This window comes from Prosopis cineraria, unplaced genomic scaffold, assembly GCF_029017545.1.
Source record: "Prosopis cineraria cultivar Desert tree isolate PC_DT_omini unplaced genomic scaffold, ASM2901754v1 PC12, whole genome shotgun sequence".
In the NCBI taxonomy this organism is placed as follows: domain Eukaryota; kingdom Viridiplantae; phylum Streptophyta; class Magnoliopsida; order Fabales; family Fabaceae; genus Prosopis; species Prosopis cineraria.
In genome coordinates this window covers 11,675,694-11,692,034 of record NW_026555343.1, presented here as the reverse complement: position 1 = coordinate 11,692,034, position 16,341 = coordinate 11,675,694, and the positions used below count along the sequence as shown (strand labels likewise).

Here is a 16,341-nt window from a genome sequence, read left to right as displayed (position 1 = left end):
CTGCTGTGTCAATGTTAAAATTGGTCTGGATTTTATGAGATGGTCACACTTTTGCCAGTCCCTTCAATTTTGCTTGCTTGTGTGAATGTCAATATCTAAAATTTCTTGCATTTTCATAGAAACTCAGGCGAAGCTACACCATTGCTCTTGAGATCATTGTACGTGGCTTTGTTTATGAATCACGATTAAAGTTCATATGCTCACACCTTTGAAAAATATACACATGGAGAGAACTCTGTTCATGACATGATCGACGGTAGAAAAATATCAACGAAATATGACGTCAGCAGTGTGACGATGACTAATAAAAAACAGTCACGCGATATTGTTGGGATACATAGTGCTGTCACATCAACTAGTATTTGGAGCATCCAATCCATATGCAATTTTTTTTTTTTACAGTGAATTAGAGTCGCATGCTCCCTCTCTCCGGTTCTTAAGGATACAATTAACGAACTTTACGATTTAGTAAAAAATGTTAGTTATAATTTTGAAGTTATAAAAAATATATAATTTTTTAATTTTACCATTTTTTTAAATTGATGACTATAATAAATTATTGTTTAAGAATTCAAATGACAACAGATATCTGAAGGGTAAAATTGAAAATAAGGCATTACTTATTCTAACTTTGGCTTATATTTAGGATTAAAAAAGCTTTCAAACTTTGTCTTATATTAAAAACCAAAATAGCATTACTTATGATTTTAATTAATCGGTTTTGTTTGATAATTAAGTGGATGAGACAGCTAGGTATTTAAGAGCGGTTGAAAAATGAATTTATAGTTATTATTGCAAATTTGATGTTAATAGAAGTGACCATTTAATAGCTAAAGTATACTGAAAAGAAAAGACACAAAAACTTGAGTTTTAAAGTTTTGAATTAATATGTGACATCCTCTGCTCTCCTCTATTTAATTTGTTCGTCTCTCCCAATTTTCGGATGGACCACAAGATAGTGTTAGACAAAAGAAAAGCTTTATAGTACATGACCCCAAAAAAAAAACAAAAGAAAAGAAAAGCTTTATAGTTGCGATCCAGATCTGCTTGTGTTTTGTCTAATTTAAGAGTCTGTATCACACACAATAGGAACATGACTCTCGTTTTTTTTTTTAAACGTATATGTAATCCGTTAGTAGGAAGAAGAGACCAAGTTCAGATATCACAGATAAAGTGAATTTCTAACTTCAAATAAATTGTGGGTTTTTTATGATTAGGTATTCATCCAGATGGAACCACGAAGTACAATTCCGTTAGTGTATTAAAAGCCATCGAGAACGTCACAAGGAGAAACGCTTCCCTAGCATGCAACAAAGATGCGCCTGGAAAATTTCAGCTCTGTGAGATTCGCCTTTGTATTGCTAATGATAGCCGAGCTCTAGAAGATTGCAGAACAACAAGCTCTTGTAATCATGATTGTCAAACTCTCGAATTAGCTCTTTGAGTATGTCATTTTTATATTTCTAATTTATAAAATCATGTTAATTTGTTCATAAACTAGAACTAAATCAAACTTGGTTGAACTAGTAAGTTATCTCTTTGAATTTTCCGTATTTAATTTTTTTAATTCACAAAATAGTTTAACTTATTTATAAACTCAGACTAGATATAATTGATTAAACTTGTCAATTTTTAATTGAGTTAAGAAAGTTAGATATATACTATGTAGAACTCATTTGTCAATTTTTAATTGAGTTGAAAAAGTTAGATATATATTATGTAGAACTCGTTTCATAGAAACAGTAGAACACAGTTCAAAGAAAAATAAAACTCAAAAAGCAAAAATTAATATTAATAAAAAAGAAAACAATGAAAATAAGTTGCCCTATTTTGAAATGTTTATGTTGAGTATAGATAGATTTAATTTCAATAATTTATATTTAAATATATTTAAATTAAATTATCATCATATTTTATATTTTAATCATTTAATTATATACTTTTAATAATTATTTATTAATAAAAGTAAACTCTTACAAGTTTACGATTGAAGTATATATCCATATCATGAGTTTATTTCTACTCGTAAGTTTGACAACCTTACTTGTAATAAAACATTCATATTTGCCCCACCACTAGCAGGATCCAACGAATTGCGACCCTTTTCTTGGGTTGTTTCACTTAATTAATTAATTTCACCATTAATATGCTTTTTCTTTAACATTATATCACCCATGCAAAAAAAAAAAAAAATCCTTACCTTTTTTTTAATACAACTATCACGTGTTTGGTCCTGTAGGATCAGATTTATAAACATCATTGAGTTGGGTTAGCTTAGTTTTTCCAGTATAATTTTGGATAATTGAACAAATTTACCTTTAAACTATAGGTTTACTTAAAGGGAAATATTAAAAATACATCATTAATAAAATTTTATTTTTAAAAATTATTTTATATTTTGAGACAACAATATCTCCCTACTTTATCTTATAATTTGGAACCGTAAGAGTATTTAGTTGGTATACATACTTGTCACATCACATCTACTACTATTTGTTGCATCCAGTACACATGCGGAATAAATTTTACGGTAAATTAGGATCACATATGGCTATTATTAATTAATTGGACAACACAACTAAGCATTTCCAATTCAATTTATTAATCGGATAAACAAATAAAAGATCTGAGTGATAGAACATAGAACATCATAAAACAAAAGGAAAAATGTTATAAAGATGACTCCACAGTTTAAAAAAAAATGATTTCAGTAAAGCATTTTATTTTTAAATTCTGACTAGATCATAAAACAAAAAGAAAATCCATTGACCACTTCTTCGTCTCAACTGTGCAGCCACACTTTCAAATCACGTGCCTCTCAGCCTTTGGCACATGAGACTCGCTTTACAGCATCTGAACATGAACGCAGATCTTAAATGTGTTTGGATTTCAGTTATGTATAATTAATTAGAAAAAATTAATTAATATAATTGATTTGGAATATAATTAATTACATTATGTGGTATAAAATTGATTAATAAGATTGATTTTAATCAAGATTAAAAAGTAGAATTGAAAAGCAAAATTGAAAAGAAGAATTGAAAATAAGGCACAACTACGGTTTTGTAAAAATATATTCAAAGACTCATGTTATATATTAAATCAATTATGAATGCAAAACCATGTTTTCAAAAAAATATTCAAATACTCATTATACATGCCAAAATTAATTATGAACTCAAAACCATAGTTTTCTTAAAATATCCATACACCCCCATATATGTCAAAATTAATTATGAACCAAAATCATGGTTATTTCATAAGCTACTACCACATGCTTTTTAATTTAATTTTTTTAATTGTACATTTCTAAAAATTTATTCAAAAATCATATAAATTATTTTACAAATATATTGTTTGGTTCATAATTGATTTTGACATAATAAGTGGTGTTTGGATATTTTTTAAAAAAAAATCACAATTTTAGATTCATAATTAATTTTAACATGTAACATAGGTGCTTGGGTAATTTTTGCTTTCCGTACAATTGATTGATTAATCCAAACAGGCACCTATTTGTTTGCTCCAAAGCCGAAAAACTCCTCGGCCGTGGAATATTCTCGAAGATCATCGCCAAAAGAGAAAATCCTGAACGCGTCTAAGATTTGGGAAGGATGATGGATTGGACAAATAAACTCCGTGCCTAGAAGGGCCCTTGATGATGATGATTGCCGGATCACAAGAAAACTGTGGAGGAAGATGGATTTGGGATTAAAAGAGAATTCTCGGTTTGTTGCACGTAAGTATTAACGGTATTGTTGGCCAAAAAAAAAAAAAATTTGACTGCTAATATAAATCGACGTCGTTTTGAGTCAAGGGATCAAATAAAATGCGCAACAAACACTCCTCCCCCTTTCGTTTTGAGTGGTTATTGCTTATTAAATGTATTACAAGCCTATCTTCCAGGTGAAACACCAATCCCATAAGTATTGGTGTGCATTTTAAATGCATTTATTTCTTAATTAACAAGTTCAAAATATGACAAGGTTTGATGTTTTACTTGTCATAACCAATTGCTTCTAGTTAAATGCATATAAATATTTATTAATTAATGAATCATTACGTATTAAAACATGTCTTACAATTGTCCCTTCCCCACAATCAAGCTTTGTCAGATTTTTGAACTTGTAAATTAATGAACGGCTACTTGTTAGATATACATGGATATTCATTAATTAATGAATAGTTATTTGTTGAAAGTAATTTTACACTTGTTCCTTCTCACAACCAAGTTTTGTCATATTTTTAAACTTGTCAATTAATTAGATGGCTATTTATTAAATACACATGGATACTTATTAATTAACTAACGAATGACTTTTTGATGAAATAAACCTTACATTTATTTCTTTTCACAATCAAGCTCTATCACATTTTAAACTTATCAATTAATAAATAACTACTTGTTAAATGTTTATTGATACTTGTTATAATAATAAATGAATGACTGTTTGTTAAATGCACAAGGTTACTTTTCAATTAACAAATGGATACTTATTTAAACAAGTATATGATTTGGAAACTCAAGAATTAACAAATACAACATATGCTAAATTTTGTCTTTTAGTGGGGTTTTTATGATTAGGTATTCTTCCCGATGGAACCACGAAGTACAATTCCAGTCATGCAATAGAAGCCATCAGGAAAAGTCACATTTAGGAAGGCATCCCTAGCTAGCATGCAAGGAAGATGTGTATTAAAATTTTCAGCTCTATGAGATTCACCTTTATATTGCTAATGGTAGCCTAGATCCAGAAGATTGCAAAAGACCAGGCTCTTGTTATAAACAATTCATATTTGCCTCACCACCAGCACCCAACCACAACCTTTTCTTGTGTAGAAGTTCACTTAATTGATTTCCCCATTAATATACATTTTCTCAATATTATATCATTTATGAAAAAAATTACTTTCCTTTTTATTTTTAAATACAACTACCGCATGTTTGGTACTGTTGGATTAGATTTAGACATAGTTGAGTTGGGTTAGCTTAGCTTTTCCAATATAATTTTGGGTAATTGAGCAAATTGGCTCCTAAATTACAGGCTTAGGTGCGTTTGGCACCACAAACTCATTTTCTGTATAATTTTCACATTAAATTTTTGAAAACAATACAATTTGGCTTTTGTTATTAACACAAGTTACTTTTAACTGTTAATTGATCAGAAAATAATTGGAAAAGACCTAAAATTACAAAAAAAATCCAATTAAATTTTCTTGGTCCTTCTTATAATTTTTGAGTCTTTGTAATTTTTGGTCTTTACTAGAGGTTTTTTAGTCATTTTTTTTATAATTTTTGAGGTTCTTTTCTGTCATTTTTTGGTTAACTACTAATCAAAGTTAACTTTCGCTAATAGTAGAGGCCAAATTGTAATGTTTTTAAAAATTGAAGGGAAATATTGCACAAGAAAAAAAAATTAGGGTCCTAGATGCTTCTTAACCTATAGTTTAAGGGCTAATTTGCTTATTTACCCATATGATTTTCTCTAATCTTTAAGTAGAATCAAATCTTTCCCACATGACATCGGACCAGCGTTATTTTTTTCCCTTTAGCATTCCTCATATCACTTAATATTTGATTTTTTTTTTTGGGTTTATTCAGCTCCACATCATCATCAATATCGGGACAGGAGGAGGAAGTTGGTGATCTGTAATCATAAAGCAACGTTGCTGTGTAGTAAGAGAATGACGAAAGAGTGATGCTAGCTAGCTAGTAGTATTGAACAAAGTTGTGTTGTTGGATGACATGCTCTCGAGGGACATGTCATTATCTATGGTTTTTAATTTGCAATCTATTGAACGTCTATGATATAAGATTGATAAGTGTGTGTGTGTGTGGGAGTGACCATGCACTAAAATGAATGTTATTTAAATCATGATTGATCTGATTAATTTCGACCAGATCTTGATTGGACCACATTACTCTGACTGATCTCTTAACTGATTCAGTAGTCAATCTGTTTTTAGTGCTTTACATTTTAATTTGCCTTCATGTTCCTTTTTCTTCATATTTTTAGTTGGTCTTCAAGCAAGAATTCAAGACCATTTTTAGCCGTTTTCACTAAGATAAAGAGATTTTACAGGCCGTCCTCTTCCATAACCAAGGGTGGCCAAAGTTTACCTTTCCAAAAAATTAAAGTTTATAGTTTTGAAACCAAATGCGTCATTAAACTTTAGTCCTAAAAAATTGATTTACCAGGAGTAGTTACACTTCAAAAAAATTTATTGAAAAATAAATTATAAAAATTAGGCTTAAATAATTGTAATTATAAGAGTAAAATTAATTATATATCAAGCATTTTACATCTTATAAGTTACTCTTAGTAATTTACAATTAATATTTTTTTTTTGATAAAATGATATTTAAGGACCTTCTAAGAACATTAATCATACAATCAACAAATTAAGGATCTTAAAGTCATAACATTTTAGGAAAAAAGTCATGATTTTTTTAGTTGGGAAGGAGAATTGGCTAGAAAGAAAATAGAAGACAGGAGATGGAGAAAAGCAAATAGACATAGTTTTAAGTCTCATGTAAGGGTTGATAACTGAACAACAATTATATTTTCTCTTTATTGGCTTTTTTACAGAAAACAATTCAATTTCGTCCGATGGCTGATAAATGAACTTTCTATAGTTGATGAATTTTTGATACAGACCATTGTGTTTATGCCAAAATTAATCTGGATTACATCATGTGGTCACACTTCTGCAAGTTTAATTGCAAACAATTTCGTTTGCTAGTGTGAATATCCATATCTGAATTTTCCTGCATTGCCATGAAAAACTCAACCTGAAGCTACACTATTAAAGTTCACATGTTCACACTTTTGATAAAAAATAAATAAATAAACGCAACATGTTATGGATAGAACTCTGTTCATCACATGATCCATGGTAGACAAACACCAATGAAACATGACGTGAGCAGCGTTACATCATGCCCACGGACATGGTTAATAAAAAAAAAAAAAAAAGTACTTACTTGGTATCCTGCTTAATTATCACATCTACAGTTATTTGAAGCATTCAATACACGAAAGCAATTTTAATGGTGGTTTCTGTTTTTAAAATAAAAACATTAAATTAAAAAAATTATTTGGATAAGGGTTTAAAATTAGACAGTAAATCATATATGCACACGAGTCGCAAAAAGATGGGACTTCAAAATTAAATAATTACCTGACTAATTAATATATTTTCGACGACTCCATCTAGTCTTTTCTTTATTGCCATATTTGCTGGAAAGCAACACAATGGTTGTTGGGACAATTGTTTAATTGGCTCGAGGTTAATTTTCAAGAAATAATTAGCGGTCCAGCAATATTTGGAAAGATGAACATTGACTCTGAGATGATATATGATTTCAATACCCAAGATAACTGCTCTACGTTTTCATTTTTTAAAAAAGAGACGATTTCAGTAAAGCATTTTATATTCAAAATTTGACTAGGTCACACAAGTTTTTCTAAAAATATATTATCCATTTTTTTTATATATAAATGATACATCTTAGCTAGAGCCTAGCTAATAGTACACGACCCCGTGTTCCTTTTTGAAAAATTAGACAGCGAATCATAAATGCACACGGATCGCAAAAGACAGGTCTTCAAAATTAAATAATTACCTGGTTAATTAATTCATTAATATATTTTCGGCGACTCTATCGGGTCTTTTCTTTATTGCCTTCCAGACAGCAATCCAATGGGTGTTAGGAGTTAGGATCATTGTTTACTCTCTCCATCCCTAAAAGATATTTTTAACTTAATCACATAAATTAATAAAAAATAGTTATTTAATTAAAAGTATAATAATATTTTAATTTTACCAATAATTATTGTAAATAAAAATAAATTTATTTTTTAAGTAAATTAATTTGAGTACTTATCTTTTTCTCTTTTCAATTTAATAAGTGTACAATAGTCTATTCATTAAAAAATATGCTAACAATCTCTTATATTAGAAATAAAAAGGTTCTAAAAGATTTCTTATATATATAGAGACGGACAGAGGAGTAATTGACTCAGGCTTAATTTTCGAGAACTTAATAAAATAATTAGAGGTGTTGCGATATTTCAATATCCACCGAAGGCTCTATCTCACTCTTATTCCTTCCCCCCTTCTCTCCCTACATATTGGACCTGTAACTCTCTCTCTTTCTCTATTAATACCCTCAGAACCTTATCAACTTGCGACCTGTGATTACTCTTCTTCCAGCTGCAGCTTAATTCCTTCACTTTTTCAGTGTGTTGGAGTGAAGAAGGTAACAATGTTGTCTGGGCTTTTAGGGCGCAACAAGGACAAACAGATCCAAGGGACAGTGGTGTTGGTGAAGAAGAAAAACACCTTCGATTTGACTGACGTTGGTGTGTCTTTGTTGGATCGTGCCAGTGAGTGTTTAGGCCAAGGCGTGTCTTTCCAGTTGATTAGCTCTTCTAAATTTGACCGAGGTTAGTTCTTTCATATTTCTTTCTATTTGGAATAGGGTTAGTTTTATTTTGACAAAGTACTATGTGTTCTTAACTTTTGTGATTTTTTTAGTTAATCTGTCAGAAATATGAGATGCACCTATTAATTATTGAGTAGGACTGTGTTATTCCATGACACAGTTTATTCTTTCATGCTCTGAGCACAACAATTTCATTCTTAGGGCTTTTTTTGTTTATGTAATTTTTTGTTTTTAAAATTATTTTACAATACAATTTTTAAAATTGTTTTCCGAAAAAAATGAAAAGAAAATCTTTTTGGTTGTGTTAATTAATTTAAAAACAGTTTTAGAATTAAAAAATCAGTAGATAGTGATTAGGGGTGCCAAATAAGTTTGAGCCTGTGTGATAACTCAAAAGCTTGAACTGGCCTGAAGCCTGTATATAATTTTTTTCATGAATTAGGTTTAAGCATACCTAAAGTTTGGCCTAACCTTGCTTGCAAAGTCTATTTAAAAATGTACTTAAAAGTAAGCTTTTTAAATATGCTCGTATTTTAGTTTTAAACATCTTAAATATACTTTAGGACTATTATTTTATAATATATAACCTTATTTATAAATTATAATATATAATAATTAAAAAGACTTACTTACCAATTATAAAAACAATACAATAATAAAGTAACAATATTAAAATTTGTGTGTGTGCATGTGTGCATGTAAATAAACTGGCCTATTGGGCCTGTAGGCTAGGCTTTAAAAAAAGCCTAATTAAAAGGCTAAACCTAGTCTGAGCCTATTTAATAAATAAGCTAGCCAAGTTGGGCACAAAAAAAGGCTAGGGTATAAGATTTTAATAAGAGCCTAGCCAATTCCCACTAATATAATGATAGTCATCATTTGTTAATGGCAGTGATTTATGATAATTATTGCTAAGGTAATGTAATTTTTAATAATAAAATGTATTGTATTTTTAAAAAATAAAAATGAGAATAGTTTGGAAAAAAAATTAGATTCAAAACAATCATCCAAATATTTTTTTAACTTTTAAAAACAAAAAACTGCTTTTAAAAATAGAAACCAAACATCTTTTTTAACATACGTACAATAACTCTAATTGCTAAGCGTGCGCTTCTAATCTTATAGTGCTTGTATTGAATTATTTCCTTTGTATTCACCTATCATCTATTTATTCTAAATTTTTCTTTTAGCTACAATAGTCTTACGGTTCAAATTAGTAAAAAAATCACAATTGACCCGGACGTAGTATAGTTGCACACATAAATAATATGAATATCATCTTCCTATTGATAATCTGATGAATCAAGCCTTAAATCTATTTCTTTTATCACATAAAATTACTGAAACAACCTCCATTGTTTAGTAATTATTGGTATCACTATTCTATTTTAAAAAAACAAGTAGACCTAAAGTTAAGCCATGCTATTAGCTAGTGTGAATAATATAATTCAATCTTATCCTATCAACTCCTTGAAATGTGCATCTTAGCCCCAGATCTTAATCCAAAATATTAAGTTTATGAATCATTTCTCTTTATTTTATATTAGTCATTAAATCTAACTTTATCCAATATGAGATTTCTAATATTGACTTAAATCCACTCACACTTGAGCAACTTTATAAAATAGGATTAAAGTGCTGATCTATCTCTGGATTTTTTCAGGAGCACTACCCACCCTATAGTCATAGGTGGTGCAATTATCTTGAGGAAAAAATTAAACAAATATATAATAGAAAATAAATGGTACAATTCAAAGAGAAATACAAGAAATTATTAATGTGGAAAAACCTCATATTACAACACTCATGACCATAGGGTTCAAGGATAAATTAACACTTCAACTCTTACAAAGTATGAAGGACCAAATGTTGACAAATATATCTGAGAGCTGCGTCATTATAAAATTCATGTTCTTCCTTGTATACTTTTACAGAAAGGGGAGCCAAAGGGAAAATTGGAAAACCTGCATATCTGGAAGGGTGGATTACTAAATCCCCAGATCTGATAGCTGAAAAATCTGAATTCAAAGTACACTTTGAATGGGAAGAAGAAGTGGGATTCCAGGAGCATTTCTGATCAAGAACAAGCATCCTAGTGAGTTCTTCTTAGTCAGCTTGACTCTCAAGAATGTTCCATTTGAAGCTGAAATTCACTTCCCTTGCAACTCTTGGGTTTATCCTGCAAATAGACACGAAGATGGTCGCATTTTCTTTCGCAACATGGTAATCATATGCACTCTATCCACTTATAAATTGAGCATAAGAGAAGTACCCTTTTCATTCTCATATATAAGAAGAAAAAGAAAAAAGGAAAAATATAACTTTTTTGTCACTAGACTTGTTCTTAATTATCGATGCAATCCCTGAATTTTGACTTGAAACAACTTAATTTCTATAATTTCTTGAGTTGAAACAACTCAATCTTTATAGTTTTTGACTTGGTACAACTTAATACCTATAATTTCTTAATTTAATAAACTACAAGGACTGAGTTTTGTTGAGTCAAAGTTCAAAAATTAAATTGATTATTGTGAAAAAGTTTAGCAACTAATTAAAAGTTATATTATCCAAAAAATATATTTTACATTCTTTATATAAGGCAAAGAGAGAAGATTAATTTGATCAAATTTATAAGACATTTTACTATTTTTTATGTTCATCAATATTTACCTTTATGCCTTTATTAAATGCTAAGGAAAATTATTAAAAATAATTATTTGTGTCTTTATTAATTGTAGAGGTGGAAATTTATTAATTTTTAAGATAGAGTTAATGAGATTTAAAGTTGTCCTTCATTTTGATAAAACATACTAGAAGTAATTTATAAACAGAAGTAAAGGGAGCACACGTTTCAAATTAATTTTTTCCTAAAATACCCCTAATACTTTTTAGCCTTTTTCCTCCTTTAATAATTACAGTCATTTACTTCCAACTACTCCTTTTTGTTCATTTAATGAGGAGCAGGGAAAAAAAGTTTTAACTGCTGAAAAACCTCAAAATTTTCTCTATGCATGAGACTAAAGTAGTAGACTCATTATGTTAATTATCTGATGAGAAACAAAGGTTTGTCCAATGTGCATTGCAGACATATCTTCCTGACAAAACACCAGATGGACTGCGTAGATACAGAGAAGAAGAATTGTCCAATTGAAAGGCGATGGAATTGGTAATAGGGAACTTGAAGAACAGGATAGGATTTATGATTATGCTCCTTATAATGACTTGAACAATCCTAAAAAGTATGACCGTCCAATTCTTGGAGGAATGATTGAAGGCCAAATTAAACATCCTTACCCTCCTCGTCGGGGAAGAACTGGAAGGTCACTAGTAAAGTCAGGTCAGGCTTTCAGATTTTATTTAAATTGTGGTAGATATCAAGTTACATCCATAATCTAAATGAACACAACAATCAATATCCTTATACTTATGAATTTGTCTACCTTCTTACTCTGATCAGTTTGTCATTGTATTATCAGCACATGACATATGTGAGGATTTTTATCTGTACGCTAAAGTTTACATTAATCTTCTGACTTTATATAAGGTTTTAATTTAGTTCCGTAATTTTATAGTGTCTTTTTAATTTTCTAACCCTAACATCATTAGTTTTTTAAATGACTATTTTGTTTATCAATTGTTATTTTAAAAAATTAAACTTGATATGTCAATATTTGAAAATTTTTGTCAATATTTAAAGTTTAGTGTTAGAGTTTTTTATTAATGAAATTAATGTTGTTAGGATTAAATGACTGAAAAGACACTTCATAAAATTAAAAAATAAAATCATGTGTAAAGTTAAAGGGTTAAATATATACTTGAGCCTTGATTTGTGTGTGACATAAAATTTAGGGAAAATGACAATTACAAACCTTGTAAAGGCATATATGACAATCAGAGACCTCAAATTATTGAAATGTTGTGAAAGGATAATAATCTTTATTTGTAACTAATAAATAATTATTAAAATCAATTATGAATGGATTGAAAATAACTGTCAATATCACAATATCAGACATGTGAGGATATTTAGGGGCTGTTTGAAACTGTTTTTATTTTATTGTTCTGAGAACTGATGTTTTGTAGAACATGTTCTGAGAACAAAAAAATAATAAAAATAGTTATTTTTTTTCATTCTCTTGTTCTCTAGAATAATAATCATAGAATACTTAAAAGTTATTTTTATTTTTCTGTTCTCCAGGATAATATTTTATTTTTTTGTTCTCCAAAACACTTTTGAAAACACATTACCAAACAGATTTTTTGTTCTTTTTGGAGAATAGAAAATTGTTCTCAAAATAGCTTTCTAAATAAGCCCTTACTATCTGTGTGTTTGTGTGTACAACACAATATTTAAGAGTTATCAGCTTATATCTCGAAGTTCAATTTTCGTATTACTTTATTTGTCATGGTGCTAGTGGGAAAAAAACACTATTTAATAGCCTATGATTATCAGAAAACAATTGAATGTTCAAAGGGGTATTTTGTAAATTGTAACCTGTCAATCATCTTCAATCTCTTCTGGGGTAATAATAAAATTTTCCATTCTTGTGGCCGACCTATTACTATCATTTTTTTCTGATCCAGAATACGAGAGCAGGGTGAAATTTTTGGGCTCAAATTACGTTCCAAGAGATGAAGAATTTTCTCCATTGAAGAATTCAGACTTCATTACTTTTGGATTCAAATCTGTGACTAAGATCATCAAACCTGCTTTGAATCCCGTCTTTCTCAAGAATTCAATAACTTTGACGAAGTTCATAATCTCTACGAAGGTGGATTTAAGCTGCCAAAGGCTTTACTTATGGCCGTAAGTGGCTTTATTCCCATCCAAAAATAAAGGAAGTTTTCCGAATTGATGGTGAAGAATTTCTCAGGTTTCAAAAGCCTCAGGTGATTAGAGGTATGCCATATGTGTGTGCGTGTGCGTTGAGTTATCAACCCGTTGATACACTACATATTCGTGGTGAAAATTACCACTGTGAAGGAAGGAACGATTGACTAGAATTTATCTAATAGTTTTCTCACAAGCATCACACAATATGTAGATCATTTCGAGGCCGCTAAATATCATTAAACGGGGGTTTAAATTTAATTTGCAGATAATAAAAATGCATGGATGACAGATGAAGAATTCGCAAGAGAAATGCTTGCTGGAGTAAATCCTGTCAAAATTTGCCGTGTCCAAGTATGCCCAATTATTTGAAGTTAATATAGTTATCAATTTGATGCCATCTTATCAATTAATTGAGAAACTTCCATTTCTTTCGCATATATCTTTTGCTTGCAGGAATGGCCTATAAAAAGCAAGGTAGATGGTACTATCTGCAAAATAAGTCAAGATGAAATCAAAGAAAACTTAGAAGGGCTATCTGTAGAAAAGGTAATCTAAAAACTTGTTAATTATTTATATATTCATCCAAAAAAGAATCCATCCAGTTCAAAATATAAGCATGTTTTGACAATATTCCGCATACTAATAAAATTTTTATTCTCATAAAAATATATATTGTTTTTTCTTTTTACCCTTAGTTCAATTTATGATGAGTGAGAAGGAAAAGGTCATAAATTCATAGACATAAGAATCTTGGTTAAAAATACAAGGGGTAAAATAAGAAATTTCTTTAACAAATACTAAGTTGCTTATTTGGACCAAGATTAGTTGGGAGAAAATGATTACATTTTGGATTGGAGGGAGTATGTTGCTTTAGAATTGATCGAGTTCAACTTATTTCCTGTTTATAAATGTTCTCTATAATAATAACAATTTTTCTGTGTTTGATTCATCAGGCAATAGAGGAGAAGAGATTATTTGTACTGGACTACTACGATGATTTCATTCCATATCTGGCGCTTATAAACACAACTGCTGCGGAAGATATTACTTCTAAAGTTCCACCAAGAATATATGCTACAAGGACAATTCTGTTCTTGAAAAATGATGGCACTTTAAAGCCATTGGCAATTGAATTAAGTTTGCCACGAGAGGGTCAGTTTAATGCGACTCCTGAAGTCCACTTGCCTGCAGAACAAGGCATGGAGAGTTGGATTTGGAAGTTGGCTAAAGCCTACGTCGTTGTGAACGATTCCACCTATCATCAACTAATTAGCCATTGGTATTTATATTTTTCTAATATATCTGTTTTCTTCTGCTTTCTTTATGAGAGACTTGTATTAATATTTTTACGTTTACGTACATGATAGGTTATATACTCATGCTGTCGTTGAGCCTTTCGTCATTGCAACAAATCGACAGCTTAGTGTGCTTCATCCTGTTTACAAACTTCTAGCTCCACACTTTGTTGACACTATGAAGATAAATGCGCTTGCTCGACAGTTTCTCATCAATGCAAATGGCATTATAGAGTCAACATTTATGCCAGGAAGATATTCTATGATGCTTTCGTCTGAGGTTTACAAGAATTGGGTTTTCACTGATCAAGCATTGCCATTTGATCTTCTTAGGAGGTAAATATATATCACTAAAACAACTTATCATCAATTTGTGACCTAGGAATAAAGATGTGGTGTTGTTTTGTTGCTTTTTGCCTATTTTGTTCTGTTTCATCTTTCCAGACATTTGCTCCCCAATCCTAACAAGGTGTAATTAAAAGAAAGGAAAAATTAATCATTTATTTCTTATAGTTTTGACTCAATTAAAATCCAGTCCTTGAACTTAAATTGAGTCAAATTATAAGAATTGAATTACAATTAGGTTAAAAGTATAGTGGCTAAATGATTAATTTTCCCTAAAAGAAAATTTTGATTCTATATTGTATTATAACATAGAGATAGAAGATAATGGTAATGGTTCCTAATTTCTTGCTTGATATAGGGGAATGGCAACTAAGGATTCAACCTCTCCTCATGGCCTTGACCTTGCAATCAAAGATTACCCTTATGCTATTGATGGACTAGATATATGGTTTGCGATCAAGACTTGGGTCCATGATTATTGCTTCTTTTATTATGATTCAAATGAAACTGTTCAAGGAGACACTGAACTTCAATCTTGGTGGAAGGAACTCGTTCAGGCAGGTCATGGTGATAAAAAAGATGATCCAAGTTGGCCCAAGATGAAAAATCGTGACGAGTTGATAAATTCTTGCACTATTCTGATATGGATTACTTCAGGCCTTCATGCAGCTGTTAATTTTGGACAATACCCATATGGTGGTTATATACTAAACCGACCGACTATGACCAGACGTTACATGCCTCAGAAGGGTTCTCCTGAATATGAAGAGCTCAAGACTAATCCAGAGAAAGTATTCTTGAGAACCATTAATTCCAAGGAGCAAGCAATGACTGTCATTTCGACGTTAGCTATCTTGTCCAGGCATTCTTTTACTGAGGCATATCTTGGACAATCTGACATCTCTGATTGGACATCAGATAAAGAGCCCTTAGAGGCATTTGAGAGGTTCAAAGAAAGACTTAAAAAGATTGAGGAAAGAATCGAACGAGATAACAACGACGTGAAACTCAAAAATCGACACGGTCTTGTTAACATGCCCTACACCTTGCTCTACCCTAACAGTGAACCAGGGCTGAGTGGGAAGGGAATCCCAAATAGCATCTATATCTGAGGGGCTGATCAACCAAAACCGAATAGTTTAATCCAATGAAAGACCGATATGCTTGCTAGCTAGCTAGTTTTTAGCTACTACATGTGTGTATCTATATCTTTTATTACGATATTCAGGGCTGGAAGACGCTGCTTGCTGGAATGCTGATATTGTGTTAAATTACTCTCAGTGTTCAATTAGTTGTTTCTTTCCTTCTATTTTCTAGTTTTGAGTTAAGCTTATTCAGGTATCCCCATGTTGATGTATACTCTATTCATGTTTGGAGTCGTTCATCTGTAGCTAGGGATATCTCTGTTTGTGCTTTGA

General features: G+C 30.5%; 1 pseudogene; it reads left to right on the top strand.

Moving 5' to 3' along the window:
* Positions 1-8,229: 8,229 nt before the first annotated feature.
* On the top strand, positions 8,230-16,323 carry LOC129288079 (probable linoleate 9S-lipoxygenase 5; annotated as a pseudogene).
* Positions 16,324-16,341: the final 18 nt, after the last annotated feature.